Source organism: Rhyacophila brunnea, unplaced genomic scaffold (genome assembly GCF_057557595.1).
Source record: "Rhyacophila brunnea isolate RB1 unplaced genomic scaffold, BYU_Rbru_1.0 scaffold_14, whole genome shotgun sequence".
Classification (NCBI taxonomy): domain Eukaryota; kingdom Metazoa; phylum Arthropoda; class Insecta; order Trichoptera; family Rhyacophilidae; genus Rhyacophila; species Rhyacophila brunnea.
Genome location: NW_028232796.1, coordinates 17,591,407 through 17,611,513, shown reverse-complemented (window position 1 = coordinate 17,611,513; position 20,107 = coordinate 17,591,407).

The following is a 20,107-nucleotide window of genomic DNA, read 5'->3' as shown; positions in this document are numbered from 1 at the left end:
TAGAAGATAGGTTCAAACATAATATTTGAGTATTTATAATTCTAAAGTGTTATTTTCACACATTTAAGTTATTATGTAATGGAAATCATACGGAATAAGAAATACTCAAACATTATATTTGAACCTAGCTTGCTCAAAAATAACCAGAATGGACTTGATTCAGTATGCTTGTGAACTACTCAATTTTATATTTTAGTTATCATAAACCGATAATTGCATTTTTTAAATGTCTACTTCATAATAGAATTTAATTTTCATATTTATTCTTCATTACCACTGTATGATTTTTACACTCTTTTATTTATTTTTGTTATACCATGGGTGATTTTCAAAATATATGTATCATCGAATACCCACGATAGTACAACAATTGAAATACCAAAATACCTAAATCAAGTATATAACGAATTAAAAAGAACGTTATCGGATTTGTAAGTTTTACTATCACTACACATTCAATTTTTTTTTAATTGTATATTTTTTAAGCTGTTCTAAGGCTGTGTTTCAAATTTTATAATATACGCATTCAAACAAAATGACACGGTACACAGTTAGAACGTACCCCGATATCATATTAGCTTTCCGTATATATAATAATGTTGGCTCTTCGAAAATTTTCACGTAAATCCAACAAAGTCAAATTTTTAAAATACTAAAAAAACGTCAGGAATGATTGAACTAAAGCAAGTAGATACCCATTTAAAAAAAATACAACAGAGGAGAACTACGTCACTGTTTTGAACGAGAAGAGTTATTAAGATATTTATATATAAGCCCTCTCGCTCTATTACAACCACTAATGATTGGAAAAAGCTTTAATTCCGTTGCGTAGATGGGTTTAGGTATAGCCTAAAACAGCTGTCAACGTAAAATAAAGTAAAATTAACAAAAATAACTTAACCAACTTAAAAACCATCACCTATTTCTTATGTATTTAAAATCTAAGCCAATCGAAAGTACGTCACCGTCATAGACGAGGACTTTTTATGTACTTTGCATCAGTATCGACTTCGCATAATATGAGGGTGTGAGGTGTGACATTTATAATCAATCTAGAATGAGGAATGAGGAATCAGGAATGATGAGGAATCTTTTGGTGAAGATTTTAGATTATTATAAAAAGTTAGTTTTTTCTGTGTCCAATATATATGGGAAACCCCGAGTTTAGAGAACATGATATCCCCGAATTCAAAACTACTACTTTAAAACCGCACTAAAAATATTGTACATAGAATTTTAATTATGTGGTTAGGTATACACAAAATATATTTAAAATAATAAAAATACAGTAAATCAAGTTATTATAATCAAATTCAATAGACTAATACAGAATATTATTTTTGGAAAAACGACAAAAACTCTCCTAGTACCTACTTATTGTGTTAGCTAACGATGTCAAAGTATTATTTTTACCAATTTATCAATGAATATATTATTATAAAACTTGTTTACTCGTTGATTTTATCTTATAATGAAATAAATATTAAAATGAGATTGATATAATCTTCAGATTACTGTTTTTGCATCCAACTTGTGAACATTGAAACTAATTATCTGGGACATTTGCAACTGTGAAGTTTATAAGCAAAATCGTATCTAGTAGTTACTTTTTCATACGAATTTTTAAATCTTAGGCATAAAGCCCACCAAAGCGGCGCTCGGTGCGCTCACTACTGAGTAGGCCCCCTCCCACCCGCGCATTACCCTTCACCTATGTAATAAGGGGCCCAAAAAGCACAAAATAATTATTATTATCAGCGTCTCTCATAACAAAGCAATATAAACATTATATTATTTATCGGGGCTTGTAATTAATATTCACGATGACATCATTCTACCAGCGAAATATCGGACACGCAATAACTAAACAATGAGTACACTGTTATTAAATAATGGCTTCTTGCCCGTCTATCGACGACGCTTCCAGAAGCGTGATTTTGCTTGCCGTGTTCAATGAATGGACTACGTAGTATTTTTGTTTATTCGTGCCGCTGAGAAGCCACACAACTGTGAATCATGGGGCAGGCGGGCACAATGCGTCGTCAAATCCAGTGTGCGCTGGCGTATTTGATTACGTTGTATTTTCGATGATTTACGCGCCACTTGTGAAATTTTGCGCGAGCGCCCCACTCGCTGCGTTAAGTGAGTTTTACGCCTAAAACACGCGACACGCTTATGATGATTTTGGAATATGTTGGATTTGATTGTAGTAGTTTCATGTAATAAACAGAAACCTTTATAAAAATAGATGAGTTGCGTTCTTCTAATATTTTTTAATATTTATTAACCATTCATTCATTAAAGTCAAATCATCAAACGACTTTATTATTTATTACGGCATCACTCATCTCATAACAGAAGTTCTGTAAACACAAAAGATAAGTTAATATTTCAAGAAGTGAGTCGCAGGAACGCACATCGCGGCGGTTGTAGAAATGAAGATACAGCAATGTTTGAACATCTATCTCTCGAGAAGTTAGGTACTTCGTTATTAAGTACGTCTCGAGAAAGATACCGCGAACATTTCGCAAACTGACAGTTGCCATTGTTTGAGGGAAGTTTTACAGAATTTTTGACAAATTTAAAGTTTACCAATAACACATTATTGACGTTTAGCTGTTTGCTTGAAAGTTATTGATCGACATGACAAAGCTTTCAATAGCGTTGTCATCTTTAAAGTTTTAAGTATTCACTTCAAGTACTATTATTATCATCTGAAAGTTTTATATCGACTTTAGAAAGGAAAAAGGACGTAACCCTCAGTTTTTTTCAAAATAGGTTTTAATAACATCGCACATGACTAAATACTACACTTTGCATCCAAAGGATGTAAGCTGCAAATGGCGAAATATAGCCCGTAATTAAAAAAAAAATAGTATCAATAATATCACGAACAGAGCAAGTTGTCATGCGCTGACTATTAGTTAGAGTAAGATGTAAGCTAGATCGGGCTTACTCATAATTTTATTATTGCCAGGTCATTTTTGAGACAAATATTAAGTGAGCTTTAATCAAGTTAAGTCCGCTGATATTAAAACAGTAAGTTTTAGCACTGGCCGAGTCGCTGAAAATCGGGCGTCATTTTAAGAAGCATATGATTCATCCAGTAGTAGGTATATCAATGCTCGAAACCATGCATTTTTTTGTCTCACTTATTTTTCCACAACTATAATAATATAATATCATGACTATATGAAAACGCTTTCCGCATTTCTAAGAATTGATTCTCAATTAGTGAAATTGTCGACGGTTGTCGGAATATAAATTTGCATGAACAAGGAAACGCTCGTGTACCTATGCATGTAGGTCAGTCAACAAAGACTCCATAAATATTTAGCGTAGAAATAAATTTTCCTAACGGATTATTTTATTTCTTATCGACAACGTAAAGTTGAATGGCTTGTAATCAGTGAAGGTATTTTTCCCTGACACAATTTCAAACAGAAAATCAATTTAAAATTGTAGCGAGATTTACATGTCACAGCTGTGTATTATGTTAGATTAAAGTAGCAATATTTTAATCTCGTTATGGATTCGAATGAACGAACAACTACTACATTTATCATTAAACATTAAGCCATTTCACTAAGGCTATACTTCAGTTGAGGCTATACTTCAGTTGAGGCATGGTCTAAAAAGATCGTGACTAGGCGATGCGCGGATTGTGCAAATTTGTCATAAAAATTCAACACGCGTCCATTTAATGTTATGTTTTCTTATTCAAGTAAATGGGTAACGTTTTTTAGTCATCTTTACACGATTTAAAATTATATTCCTCCAACGCCATCACAAAGCAAATTGACGTGCTTACACCTCGACTGTCGGTCTCTGATTGGCGACGAGTGAACAATTTCATCCCACCTACCGTTGAAAATTATTTGCCGTGTTACTTATGTATGCTCTTAAAACATGCTACATAAAATGCGTTAAAGGTACGCCAAAAATCTCGTGTTAGATGGAGCTATGAATGACTGTCGAATACGCTGTAGGTAGGTATTTCAATATTTTTGTATTCACCCAATTTATAATGCATTATTAACATAATATTATTATGATACTTCTCTAATAATGAAATTTTTTAAAATCATTGTTTCTTAACTGGTCCACAATGCCGATCGTATTAAAAATGCAATTATTTAAATTAGGCTATAAATTTGAAAATGGAACGTGATATTACCTGCATGTCTGATGATATCCAATTGCCCACAGACCGCCGATTAAAAAAAACATTTTAAGGGTAGGTACACGGCAAAACTAGGATCATTGCATTTTTTTTTTATTTTTGAGATTTAAATGCCAATTTGTTGAACAGAGAAAGTGCTCAAGAATGGTATAATTAAAACTAGCAAAAAACGTTTTACTTGTTTCATAAATGAAAGTAGAAGAAAGTGTAGTCAAGCCAAAAATCACCACATTGTGAATAAACACTGCACAAAACGTAGGATATGTTTTTATTATTTTACTATACTTCAAAATAAATGAGAAATCAATAAATAAATTCTTTTACTTCGTAATATTAAACCCATTTTTAACCAATAAAGATTTCATTCTTCGTTTTGCTCTCCTGCAAAATTATCATTTTGTCGATGAGCCTGTTTTTGCCGTGTGCCCTTCAATTTTACTATTATAATAAAGAATGGGAAAAACTGTATCTTTAGATAATAGTGTATAAAACTGTCATAAAAAATAATATGTAAAGTAATAATAGGTTTACAACACTCACGATGGCCGCGCGGCTTAAGCGTCGATCTCTAGGGTCGAAGATCCCAGGTTCGAATCCTGGGTCTAGCAAGTACACATATTGTTTTTCAATTTGTATATGAGTCAGAGTATGGACCTAATAGGTTGAGTAAGTGGCTGACATCCATTTCTCGTAAAAAAAGCTGTTAAAACAAACCTCCACCCTGTGGAGGCCCATATGATCTTATTTTTTTTATATTGATTATAATTGAAGATATATTGCGTGCTTTGACAAAAAGTGCTATCCACGGACTTATCGTATGTATAAAATATGACTTGATCTCAATTAACGAGAGTATGTTTAAAACAATACTCTTTTATGATGTTAATATATTCTATGTGGTCATTAACTCGACACATTATCTAGGCTTAAGCTTGCAAAGACATCCCAAATTTTTCATTTTAGACCTTCACACAGCACTCCAGCCCTTACACAGCTTCCAATATTGAAAAACGAAGACTATATTATTCTAAATAAAAACAGTTCTTTATAACGAATCAAGTTATCGTTTTGACTCCTCCCGTGATTCGTATATTGTGAGTCTTTTGAATAAATCCAATACTCTTGTAACCCACCTTGTTCGCCCGGCTCAACCAAAAAATCCATAAATCCTTTTTTTCATTCATGCCAGAGAAAAATATTAAAGGGTGATGCTATCACTTTATTAAATTTGTATTTTCACAATTCTCGTTCGTGTGTATATATTATTTTATGCATTGGTCCGTTTATATGTATTTATGCGTTTACCGAAAATACATCTTCGTCTAGAAAGCTTACCTACCGATCCGCGCCTTAATGAAATTTCTATTTTTACCGAAGCCAGTCGAATGGGAAAAAATCGTCCTCTCTTGCGATTATTCCTCTCTTCATTTTATATGTAGAGCTAGCCTCATCTATGAATTCTGTTTACCAATATATTTACTTTATTTTTATCGATGGCGTGACCATCTGGTCATCAGAACAACTAGATGATAGACATTATGACGCCAGATGTTTTTACTCGAGAAAGTCTTACCGCCAGTAAAATGCTTATTAAAATGCGTGAAAATATATTTATTTACACGAACCTACGCTTGTACGATCCAAAAGTTACATTAATTACTAAAAACCACGACAGTTAAGCAATGTTTATTAATATGTTTAAGTATTTCCATATTTATGTATGTTCAATAAAGAATTTTACACTCTTAAATCTGGGGAATTATTCGTTGAATGAAAAAAATGGTTTATTATTTTTTTTCTAGTTTATATTACTACTCATATACACGTATATATTATTTTTTATCACTACAACAAGCCACGAGGCCCAATGATAGTTAGTAGTAGTGTAACAATTGCAAACACCCATGCTTTAAATATATTGGAACTCACTCACTGGAAATCAAGCCCGGAGCCCCGAATGAAAAACAATCGCCTTGCGTACTGGACTGAGTGGAATGGGTTTAATTAATCTTCATCGGCGCCAACCTGGTAGTTGTCCAATTCAAAATCGTTAAATTTTTCTGCCACATAAATGGCAGTAGGCGGAGTTAATATAGCGACGTCAGATCGTCCCATTCACATTAAAATACTACTTAATAATTTGTATTTTTTAAGTGTCGTATATGATTAATAATTCATCAATTGGCGGCTACTTTTGAATGATTTATATGCTGTTCAAGGTACCGGTAGTCCCAGAAGTACCCAACCTGACGTATAGATAGCAGTTGTTGTTTGAAAATAATGACCACGATAGAAAGTATCAACCTTATAAAGCCTAAGTTTGAAGTTTGACGACGCTACGTTGTTCAGTAATTATTTGTCAGCCATCAACAGTGAACGCTCTCAGTGAATTTGTAAACATGGAAAAAATTGGTCATAGTTATGTGATACAACACTTTCATTTGAAGGGCTTTCGTCCAACCGATATCAAAGCAGCGCTAGATTCTACTCTGAGGGTGTCTGCTTCTTTGTTTACAATAGTAACATATTGGGTGGCTGAGTTTAAAGAGCTTGGACGAGCTGTCATTACGAACATCGCAGTGGTCGACCAAATGACGTAACCACGCCAGGAATGGTGACGAAAATCCACAAAATGGTATTGGATGAACGTCGACTGAAATTGCGCGAGCTAGCAGATATGGTAGGCATTTCAAAAAGTGCTGTACATCACATATTGACTGAAAATTTGGACATGAGAAAGCTGTGCATGACGTAAGTTTTTTGGGATGCGCGTAGGTAATTTTCATTGATTATCTTCAGAAAGGGGAATCAATCAACGGCGTGTATTATGAAAACGTATTGCAGCGTTTGAGTGATGAAATCAAGAAAAAAACAACCGCATTTAGCGAAAAAGAAAGTTTCGTTTCATCAGGATCATTCATCAGTTCACACATCCGTTATCGCGATGGCCAAAATCAATGAGTCAAAATTCGAATTGCTTCCTCACGCACCCTATTAGCCAGATTTAGCCTCCTCGGTTTATTTTCTGTTTCCAAACTTGAAAAAATGGCTCGGTGATAAAAGATTTGCCAACAATGAAGAGGTGGAGTTTGCGGTTGATGGCTTTTTTGAGGAGCTTGACGAATCTCACTATACACAGGGTATCAAAGCTATTGAACATCGCTGGGAAAAGTGTATCGACCTAAAAGGAGACTACGTAGAGAAATAAAAATATTTTTTTCCAATTTTTGTTTTTTGTTTTCTTTGTTAGGTCGGGTACTTCTGGGACTACCCTCGTACAAACGTACTGCATTTCTAATATGGTACGAGCACCTCGTGCAGGTTGAATTATGATTGAGATGTAATTATACAAAACATAAACCGTGGTAATGAACAAATTATGGTCGGCTAAAATTTGTTCCCAATTCTAGTATGAAGTAGGCTTTATGATACATGGAACAAAAAAATATTAACGTCTTTGAAAAAAATATACTGATATCAATCTTTGAACTGTGCTCGTAATTGATTTCTGCATATTTAATAGAACTGCTTTGTAATATGTATAATAAATGTGTTTTTTTATTCGCCACCGGAATCATAGTATAAAATTGAATTTATGTATTGAATCTGAAAAAAAAACACTTAAAATAAAAACCGTGATATAAAAGAATAATTCATAAGTATAAAAATTGGATGGTTTGGTTTACGGAATTATCGTAGTTTAATTCGAATATTTTTTTTTCAATGTCAACATTGGCAAGTACCAAGAGGCTATAAAAAGATATCACGCTATCGTTAACAAGATGGGAGTGTTCTTCTGATATTTATTAAGTGAAAGTAAATCGCTTACCTACCTATTAATAATTTGTTCTCCACTAGTATACCTTGCTATATCTTTCATGTTGCAATAATAACATAGCCATAGAGGTAAAACTCAGTAAGTTCAATATTAAACTATTGTACTTAACGCTTTCGCTGCTGAATAGATAATGAGATTTTAATTGCCCCCTTTAAAATGCACGTTAATTACATCGATTGGCCGCCTGGTCATTACGCACCGTGTGCGTCTTCCTCGTCCAAAGTATTAATGTATTTTATGTTAGATACATTGATATAATATCTCTGACTGGTGGTTAAAACACTATTGTATCGAAATATTAAAACGCCCCCAACTTTTGTGCCATCACGCCATCATAGATTTTTCGCTAACATTTACATACTTATCTCTTTTACACATCGATTTACTATATGGAAAGATTTTTAGGGGTTATCCATATATGACGGCATGCTCTAAAGGGGGAAAGGGGTCTAATATAATGTGACAATTAATTGAATTTGAATTAATTTCAGTTTTGCACTATTCCATTTGAGTTATTTTTTACGACCCGAGTTTCGATTTTTGGCATATTCTGACACTATGCGCACTCTAGTATGAGGTGGGAGGATCTCGCGGTTGATGATGTTAGACAATGATTGACAATCATCAACGTATAATGTTATATCAATATAACTAGGTACTTGAATGAAGGACTTTGGCTACCTCAAAAAACTCCATTCTACCTGGTTCTTCACCCTCCTTCTCTAGTCAATCACTCCTAGAGCTTACAAACCTCTCTATAAGCCCGGGGTTCTTAACCGTGTGCCCGCATCAAAGTATCAAATAACATAAAAATGGATTCATTTCCCACTGCAAGAGAGATCAATTCTTGACGAACTTTATGAATTATCATTGTATTATTCACCAAGAAGCATTACCCATATATGTGCCAAAATATTATCATTTGAACAAAGTCATGAATTTCGTTCTGAAGATAATCAACAATATTCGAACAAATCCTTCACACAGAATATTTAAAGCCTTTGCAGAAAAGGACAATTCCTCACAAGCTGACCTTATTTTACATATAGATATAAGATGGTAAGGGTAAAGCTCTTAATTGATTTTTTGATCTTCTGGAAGAGATAAAAAAAATCATTTCAAAAGGTCAAACATTCGAACAATTAAATAACTATCATTGGCTGATGGACTTGGGCATTTTGGACACTTGGCACTGATATTTGTAAAAAAATAAACAATTTAAATCTAAAAATATAAAATATGATTATTTCTATAAAAGCCTTCAAAGCTAAAATACAGTTTTGGATAAATATTTTTTCGAAAGATTTTCTTGTAGGTACATTTTCCAAAGATGAAAAAAGTGATTGTTCAAAATATTTTTGAAGTAAAATTATTTATTACTCATCACTGAAGAAGTTTTTAGAGCAATTTGAATATAGATTCCAGCAATTTTCCATTATCGAACCGATGGCTGCATTTTTTTAAATCCTTGCAATACAGACATAGACATTACTAAAATTGCTAATTCTATAGCGGAAATTCTTCAAGAAGACCCACCAAAAATTGAAGAAGAAATTTTAGATTTCAAAAATAGGACGAACTGACTGAAAACATTTGGAATTTAGCTGATCATAAAAAGTACCCTTTTTTGGAAAAAGGAGCTAACAAAATTCTGTTTCGGTTCCACATATTTGTGCGGATTTTCCATCATGAACATGATACGATCAAAAACAAGATCTCGACTTACTAATACCAACCTTGCTAATTGTTTACTATTGGGGTCATCATCTTCCTCTCCTGACTTTGAAAAGTTAGTAGGTAAGTGAAATGCAATGTTAAAGATCGCACGTTATTTTGAATATGTATTTCATCTCTTTTTATTTTCTATGTGGGTATGTATTGTGTATGGGTGTTTTATGCTTCTTTTGTAAATGGCCTCACAGGCATTTAAATGTAAATAAATGTATAATCAACCGATATAATAAATGTAACACATACGTAGTACTATAGATCTACCATCATAAATTGGCATTTCAGCGAGGGCGCTAGTATGACATTTAGAATTTTACCATAACTAACAAAAAAAATGGCAATTTATATTTTTTTATTGGTAGTAGATTTCTGTACAAATATTATGCAATCCATAATTCGAGAAACATGTTGTAAAATTAAATGGCATCTGTAACAAATTTATCCTCGATAGACAATTTTAGTTTCAAATTCGACCGGCTGCCAACTTACGATGGTAGATCTTTACTTAAATATTGTTTTTTTAGAAATCCGATGTGCATCCGCCACTATTATTCCAAATCTCAAATGCGCCCGCTACCGCAAAAAGGTTAAGAACCCCTGCTATATGCCATTAAATCAATTCACCGAAGTAGTGGTTTTTCCGCACTAAGTTTTCGTTCTGATCCACTTAATTTAATGTGTTATCATCCATACGTTTCACGTGACCAACCTATTAATTCTAAGCGTTTATTTTTGATAAATCTGACGACGTCGGGCTCATCAGAGAACTTGCAGAGCTCATGATTGTAGAGATGTTGGCAAATTCTATCGTTGTAGATGGAACCAAAGGTAGCTCTGTAGCTCTTCTGGATTGACAATCACAGTGGAGAGATAAGGCGAATTTTTATTGAATTTAATGCTCTGGTAATTTGCTATAAACTCATAATATTAAAAAATCTGTGTCCCAAAATTTGATATTTGACATATCGACCTTTCTTTAAGGTCTCTAATAATGAATAATTTTAGATTTAGCAATTTTGAGATAAAATTGAATGTACAGGCATTTAATAAAAACATGCCTTGGGGCAACGACGTCAAATTTGAATATTTTAGACGTCAATATAAATAATACTGATACATCTTTTTTAATTGTTGTTTTCTGAAAATATCTTATATGATTTATTATAAATGACTAGACTAATTACATGTAATTTTATTTTTTCTATAATTTACTATCATCACTTGCAGAAGTCGATCCGCTGCTAGATGAAGACCTCGACATGTTGCTTTTGTCTCGGTCCCTTTTCTGCTAATTTACTTTGCACTAAAATGTGTAATAATAAACAATTAAAATATAATAATATATGTAATGATATTAATTATCATACTATTTGTATGCGACTCGCTTTCCACCGCAGACTTTTTGTAAACATTTCCTGTATCCACACAATACACGCTTTGATTCTACTGATTGTTGTGTGGTTTGTAGCTGTAACCACTAACGCCATGCTCACCCACCTGACGCATCCACAAGTAGTTATATGATTATCATGTGCGATGGTGTTAGATTTTGTCTACATTATATTTTCCCAACCTTTTTTGACTCACTAACAAAATATTTTTTTCAGAAAAAAGCGTTTCGGGAAACTTCAACTAAAAACAAAATTGCAATTGTATTTTTTAATTTAGACTTTAAAATATTTAAAAGCTATTGCCAATAAAACAACTTAAAATTTAACTGTAATATTAAACAAAGATAAAATTACACAGAAACACATTAGGTTACTCAATATTTTGAGTAGATAATCAAATCAATTACAATTATCAAGTAGATAAGTGTTTTATTAAGGCTATACCTCAGTTGTGGCATGGTCTAAAAAGATCTTGGCTAGGCGATGCGCGGATTGCGGGTGCAAATGACGCATGCCGACCGAAATATAATTTGTCATATAAATCCAACATGTGTCAATTTAATGTTCTGTTTATTGTTCTATTAGTAACAATAATAATATATTCATTGACATGTTTTCTTTTTAAAGTAAATGGGTAACGTTTTTAGTCATCTTTACACGATTTAAGAATTAATACCCCCGTCGCCATCACGAAACAAATTGACGTATTGACACCTCGACGTTTGCTCTCAGACTGCCAGCGAGTTCAAAATTTCGTCGCACCTGTAGTTGAAAATTATTTGCCGTTTCACTGAAGTATCGCCTTAATAAAACGTTAATGTGACCAAATATTTTTACCGTCTATATTTTATTCATTTGCTCTTCAACGCCATGGAGCTCGCAACAGCACATCCCCGCTCAGATCCCTACAGGGGTTTTTCAATGTCTTTGATTATGATGTATTTAGATTGAGGGTGTCGTTATCTCTGATGCTGTCCTTCTTTTTTATTACTACGGGAAAAGGGTACACGCATTTGTTGAGCTTTCTGGATAGTGGTACTGGTGTGTTTATGAACCACCGCTTGATAGGCTGTTGATGAAATCAATTAATATTCATTACGTACCGAACTCCAAATTAAAACAGTATCTTTCTGTAAGTTTTAATGTTCGCAATAAAAGGATAAATGCAAAATTCTATTGGGAATGTTCAGCAATGAATAAAATATTTTTCTCTTTCGGACTCTTCCTTTCATCTGTACGTTTCCAAAAGAAGTCTTTATCGGAATTTTAATGCGCTTTTTAAGAAAGTGTGAGTAAAATGAAATATTTCAGATTTTTTGCCTCTGATTTCCACACTGCTAGCTAGGGACTTATAAACAATCTGTTTTCTACAAAAATCATAAAATATAATATTTTGGAAAGGTTTTAAAAATTATTTCTACATTACAATGTCATGACGATATACGATTTATGACATACAATAACATATTATACACATACATAATCGTTAAATCAAAATGACATTACAGTATTTTTTTTGTTTTTGCAAAATAGCAAAAAAATGATTTGTTGACAATTGCCTTTTTTGTCCTAAATTATTAATACGTAGAATTGTCAAGTTTATTTATGATTCAACAGAAAATTTAAAACATGGTAGGTATATAAAAAGTTCTTTTTATCTTGTAATTATTTATTTATAAAAATAACGAAACTTTGATACCATTGTGAATGGGTTAAAGAGTGTGTAGGTAATATGCATATAGGTACGTAACTGAGCATTTAAGGGCACCGCGCATGACAAGGATGCAACGTGGGTATTTTATTTATGCGATCGCGTGACAAAGACGCAGAATCCTTCGCATGAAAATGTACGTGCGAACTTATTGTTAGCTGTGCATGCTTTTGGCAGACAGAGAGAGAGAGAGTGTGTGCCTGTGTGTGTATGATGTGCCATGTTGCAATGCGTTACAGCCAGCTATACAGATAAGTCAATACAATTCTATTTTATTCAATAAAAAAAATTTTAATTCTCGATACACTCAGAAATCATGGAATTTCCAGGTGCTATATAAATATTTTCAGATATATATTATTATGTACGCAACCATATCCTTTAACTTCTAAAGCTATGACTCAGATTTATAATAATAATAAAAAGAACATAGCTGTAAAAAGCTTAGAAAGGGCCTATAGTTAATATACCTTTTTCGTTGCAAATTACCTTTACTTATTACATATAAAAATATTCACATCAAAGAGTCAGTCACCCTGTATTTATTACATAACGTCTCCTAAAGTATTAAACCAAATTGAAATATATAGGTAAATGAATGTCAATATCACTTTAATAATAATATATTCGGCGCTATACGGAGCCTAGTCGTAAGGAGAGAATTTAATTAAGAAACTATGTTTGTTTCAAAGCTCCGTATCAACTTATTACAAAGCATTCTTCGATTAATAATAATATTCCGCGGAAGCTTCTGGAAGCTTTACACATCGTACGCCATATACAATATTTGCTGAAAGCTATGTCGCATTTTTATTTTCATACTCGATATTATGCTCAAATTGTTTAGATTAGTGTGACTACTTTTTAAATTTCACCAAATCATCTAAATTCATTAACGCATACATAGTTAATAAGTAATCTACATTAACATACATACGAGCAATTTCACCCTCGAGCGAGGAGGGTCGGCCACGGCAATGGCTTTCTTGAGGTCGTGAACACATATCCCAATCACGTGAAGGGCTTCTTCGTGATTACTTGATCACCGAAGGCTGCCGTGCCTGCTCAGAAACTCGAGTGTTTGTAACGCGGTCGTATCAATGTTCCCCTAAATTCGGCGGAGACATCGATTGTCAAAGCAAAATCGAGACCTTTAAAGTTTGGTACAAGTTTGGTACACCCATATCTCACAGCCATATATGAGTACTAGCAGTATATATGCCTATCAATACGCGACACCAATAAGGTAAAACCGAAGATATTGCGTATTCTATCGAAGGTATGTTGCATAGAAAAAATATATATTATATATAATAAAATATCTATTCGTATTACATATTATTATTTTAAATATATTATAAAGTTTAACGTTCATAATAATTACTAAGTATTTTGTTTTACAAGGAAAAATACGAATGCAAAATAAGATTATTCATATACCTACCTAATTAATAGCATTAATAAAGCTACCTGAACGTATAGGTACTTACAATTTCAAAACAATTACTTAAAGGGGTACGCAGAGAGGCTGAGTGTGACGGACTGGAGAGAGAGAGAAAGAGAGAGAACTTGGAGGACGGTTGTAAGTAAGTTCTGAATTATACACTTGCATAAAGATTAGTTTGGTTTTAGTTTCGGATTTTTTCGGCTCTATTATATAGATACGATAGGTAGGTATAAGACCCCAATTTACCAAAAGCCCAAATAATGATCAATGAAAATAATGCTTACGGAAAAATCTATATGCTCATACCTATTCAATTTTCTTCAAGTATATCTATATACATCGTTTAGATTGTAATATTAATGATATGTTTGTTAAAATATAATATAATACAATTATTTTGTACTTATTCCAAATTTAATTATTCTTAATTTTAATATTACAACAAATCTATATACTTATGTATATTTAATGATTTTAAACCTATGTTTAAATTGCTAAATTAAAGTAATGGAGATTCATGGTAGGTGAAATACGATTGTAGACCGGTATCTCTTCAGACAACCCTTACTCAAGTGACTACGAGAGTTCAATGGCTTGCGTTTTCACCCCCTTATTCAAATACAGTGACGTAAGTATTAAAGGGTCTGAGAATTATCAGGTAATATAGAGACTTGAAATTTGACACACGTGTTGTAACGCAATAACAATGCAAATTTTGATAATTAAGGCATCGTTAAAATCTTAATCTTTACTGACTGATTTCTAGATATAAATTTGTAATTCGATAATAATATGACAATCCTAATTTATGTTTTTTTTTTTTTAATTATTATTATGTTGCGAATCCTCAGATGACTCTTATTCTGCCCTTCCAAGGAAGAAGGCAGTAACTCGTAAAATTTGTGAAATTGAGTTATGAATGCCATCCGTTAGGTTATTTTGAATGCTATATATTCTGTTCACTTTAAAATCAGTATTATCACTAAAATACCGTTAAAATCATTAATGAAAAAATAGAAATCTTCTAAATTAATACATTTTTTTTAGCAAAAAGGCAGTAATTGCACCCATTCATTGCAGTTACTGCTTGTTTATTATCACTTTGTATTTTAACATCCTACTAATAAAAATTATCACCGTTTTTTATTAATTCACAGTACTAAAGTGTGTGAGAGTCAGTTACTGCCTTCTTCCTTAGAAAGGCAGTATTAAGCTGTATTTATACTCTGTTGTTACATTCAATTTATACAAGACAGATATGTGCATAATATTACATGTTAGCTTCAACCATGTGGTATTATGATTTATACTTGCATGTTACTTTCTTTAAAAAAACATTTGGATACACAAAAATACCTTGATGTTTGGTTGAGATATACACATATTAAGATTAAGTAGTAATTGATAATTTTGACTTATTAAATTATCAAGGAGCCCTCGTCTTTGACCATCATAATGGCGGACATTACCAAACAGTGTGATTTATATCTTTATTGTTGCTTCAGAATTGACATTTAGGTTCATTTGTAATACATAAGCGAGCTAGGGATGCTGAAAGCTTATAGTGATCAGCTTTTCAACGTGTAATTGTTACAATTATTGTTCCCTATATATAACTATCGACACTAATACGAGGGCTTAGTGTCAAACAACACTATCTACAAAAGTGCAACTTTACAGGAGAGCCAAAAATCGTTATTTTAGATTCTTGTAACTCAACAAGGGAAATGTTTATTTGAAACCTAATGTTAATATTTTATAATTAATTGTGTATTATACATTTATCTTGCTTATGATGATGTTAAAATTTACAGGGATAGTTTTAAAAAAATATGAAAACAAGGGTAACTTATGTAGTTAGCGTTAAACTTTACTGACGATTTAATAAGAAATTAGAAAAAATTGACATAACGTTGTTTGACTATCATGTAGCCGTAAATGTAAAATAACGTTATCTCAAAAAAAAAAAAAACACTTTTTTGTAGATAACGTTGTCTGACTTTAAACACTCGAATATTATGAACTATAAAACAGTTTGCTTCTAATCTGATGATATATTTATGGCTCAATCACCTTCCATTATTGAAATACATATTGTGTATCAGTAAATTACTTGGAACAAAAAAGATATAAGCGCCTACTTATCGTTACTACCTGTCTTTTATTTAAAAGGGCTGTCTTTTATTTGAGTGCGGTGTCCTTTTGATTTAATTTATTCTGAAAAACCCAGCGTTGTCCTTTATTTTGAAATTTGTACTTTATTTTAATCGAAACTTTTTCTGATCGTATCGAGAATTCTATTTTTGGGTGGAAGTGTTAAAAAAGCTCTCGATCCTGGATTTTAGAAGTTTTTATTTTGTTCGGAGAACTGAAAACATATGAAAACCCCAATACTTCCTCTATTTATGCAAGGAAACCGTAGCTATACTTAACTAGGAGGAATATTATGAACTATTTATATTTACACTTTATAGAGATTCAACAATGTTTGTATTATTCTTGAATTGGTGGTCATAGAAAAAATAATACTTCATGTTCTGAGCCTTGATAGATGGCGCTTTGGATTGAGCTGTTATAATGTTCGTAGTTACATTTTGTTATTTTTATCGTTCTTCATTTAAATGATCTTAATAATGATGTTTAATTATATAACAGCGTTAGATCTATAATATCAGAGCAAGGTGTTTAAAGCCAGTATAGCGCTTGGAAAAAAATATATAATTTTGTCGCTTTTGAATTGTTTAACTACTCGGCTGAATGGTTTTGGCAATTTTACGTGTAGGGTTCATCCAAACGTTAACGCTTTGCCACACATTCATCGCAAATTCAAGTTTTAAGATTAATCCTGACAATTTTCATATATTTCATAATTTATAAAATAGACTAATTATTGAGTAAAACTATAATATGTAAACACTTTTTGACAAGTTTAAAGTTTGCAACAAATGTAGACCATCAATATTAATAGAGATGGATTTCTCTCATGAACATCTTAGGTCTAGATTTTACAGAAACTTTTTTTTTAATAACCTACTTACATTTTTTTATTTTTTCGATTCGATTGCGGCGCCAGACGATGTGTTGATTTCTAAAAATCATCGGTTTCGATTTGATGACAGTTACGCTTGTCAAGAATTACCCCACTCTTGCCAAACCCGAGCTCTTAGCTAACAAATGAAAATTATTTCCGAATATATTATCTTTTATTCAAAATTAGTCTTGCGGACGCCATTGGTTCATAAAAGAGTACCTACCAACCCCTTACCCTAGGTTTATAACCCCTCAGCGAGTGACAACACCCTTTAATCGTACAGTCTGATTCCTTTTTGTTTGATTTTCTTTGATTTCAATGAATAAAGTTGATCTGCTCAAATATAATGATCCCCCCTGGGACGTAATAAGTTATCGATGAACGTCACTGAAAGAAAATTTTAAAATTAACAACCTTTATTATTTTTTATTTATGGAAAATTTTGTACAGTTTATGTACTATACACTTAAATGTATTAAAAACGAGGGAAAATTGGCCACCGTAATTAGGTGGATATGTCTTAATACAAACATTCAGATTGTGTGGTTAAAACTTAATTTACATAAAAAATGGAAGTATACCAGCGCATCTATTCTATACACAATACTGCTATCGGCCGTTATCGGGAGCTATCGAGGGTATTTTTAATTTTTTGTATCGAAGTATTACCACTTATTGTAACAATTATAATAAGTTGGCGCGTCTAAACAGTCAAAACTGTCTATCTTTGCTCTTAAATTTAACACAACCAAGAGAGGTGCTGTTAAAACGTAGCACGTATTGTAACAATTACAACTAACTTATTGTAATTGTTACAATGAGTTCTAATACTTTGACGAAAAAATTAAAAACTACCCTCGATAGCTGTGTCTTGATAGTATTGTGTATATAATAGATGCGCAGATCTTTTCTTGGTGCGATTAAAAGAAAATCAATCTTAGCATTTCTTGCTTAATAATTGTATAACCATATTATATTCAACAGTTATGACAGGTAAACAGAATCTATTTATATTGAATATGACGATACCAAATTTTTCAAAATTCTTTTACCTATGCACGAACAATCGAATAAACTACGATTTGTAAGTTTGTACCAACACTTTACACTGAAGTATTTAAAATTTTATTCAAAATATATACGTACCTCTAATGTACCATTAGCAATCATCATCATCATAAGTGGACCAACAACCCAGGATAAGTCCTAGCCTTCTCCAAAAACTTTCTCCATCTCCCCTGTCCTGTACCAGTGTCCTATAGGTGTCTGAGCCAGCCACTCCAACATCTCCGTTGACACCGTCCAACTATCGGAGTCTGAGCCTGCTAACCAACATTCAATCGTCCGGTTCTTCAATCCAGGACTCTTCTCGGCAGTTGAGCACTGTCCATTCTTGCTCCATGGCTGCCCATTAGAGTTTTCTAATTTACAATATCATTAGTATTCAAGCAATTATTTCTATCCAACACAACATTTCTACCACATAAAACACTGTCTTGGGGTTATTTACGTTTAATTATAAACAACGCATATGATTACAAATAATTACAAGATAAAAAGAACTTTTTATATACAACGTTTATAAATTTTCTGTTGAATTATTATGCTCAATATGCTCAAACTTGTACTTGATATGAAGTAAATAAAAAAACAAACAAATATAGAATACTGAAATGTCATTTTGATTTCCACAGTAACGCACGTATATATTAATAATTTAGTTGCTAGGATCATCCACTTGGCAACCAAAAACAGTGGATTGGATTACGGATTTCTTCCGAAATAACTTTTTACACAAAACAGAATTAACTGAAAATGAATTCAATTCTACTTAAATATGGCTAAAAATATTAATAGAATGAATTTGCATCGTGGTCTGATATATTCTAAAAGTTTAAGATGTCTAGCTAAACTGGAAGTTAGTTAATAATCGATTGCAAGATTCTTACCGGACAAATAAGAATACGAGCTAATAAAAACGTTGTAAAAAAAAACGTTGTAAAATAAAAGTAAAGTTTTAACAGATGAACGACCGTTCAAATGAATACATCAAAAACCCGAGTTACGTATTCGAATGGGTTAAATATTTATACTAAGCTTATTGTTTTTACTGAACAAAATTAATACAATATACTCTGTCCGTTATAATATTATGATATTCTTAAAACACAATAAGGAATATAGTATACAGAAGCTATTGTATTATGTGAGGTAAAAGCTTTAACATTATGTTAGCTGACACATAGTCAGCATGTTCGACAGGTGTTTGTTGTCCTTAGTATAAAGCTTCGCTAAGCTTTTCTAGATCGGAAGTCAAGAGTGGGCAGTGGCAAATAACGTGGGCGGGGATTGTTACGAATGAAGAAAATATTGTATTCACGCACGCACGAAAACGGATTAAGAAGCAAAAGGTCAATAATATTCACTTTAAAAAAGCTACATTTACTCCAACGTTTGGCAGTAAGGAATATTTTTTATTAAGTACTATAGAGTAAATAAATAAAGCTAGCCAATGTAAAGAATATTGAATAAATTGTTTTGAATGCTTGCTTTTAATTTACAGATGCACATGATGTCGACGTTATGTAAATCGAACAAGCATGGAAACGTCGCTTTCCACGTTCAGATGATTAACAAATTACGATTTACCGTTATTTTGTTAAAATATTTCTTATTGAAATTGCGTCAGTTGACGCATGCGTACAATATAATATTGATACCCTCAGGTTTTTAACAGGTTAGGAGACTCCCTTTTGGGCGGTGGGCAGCCGAAGC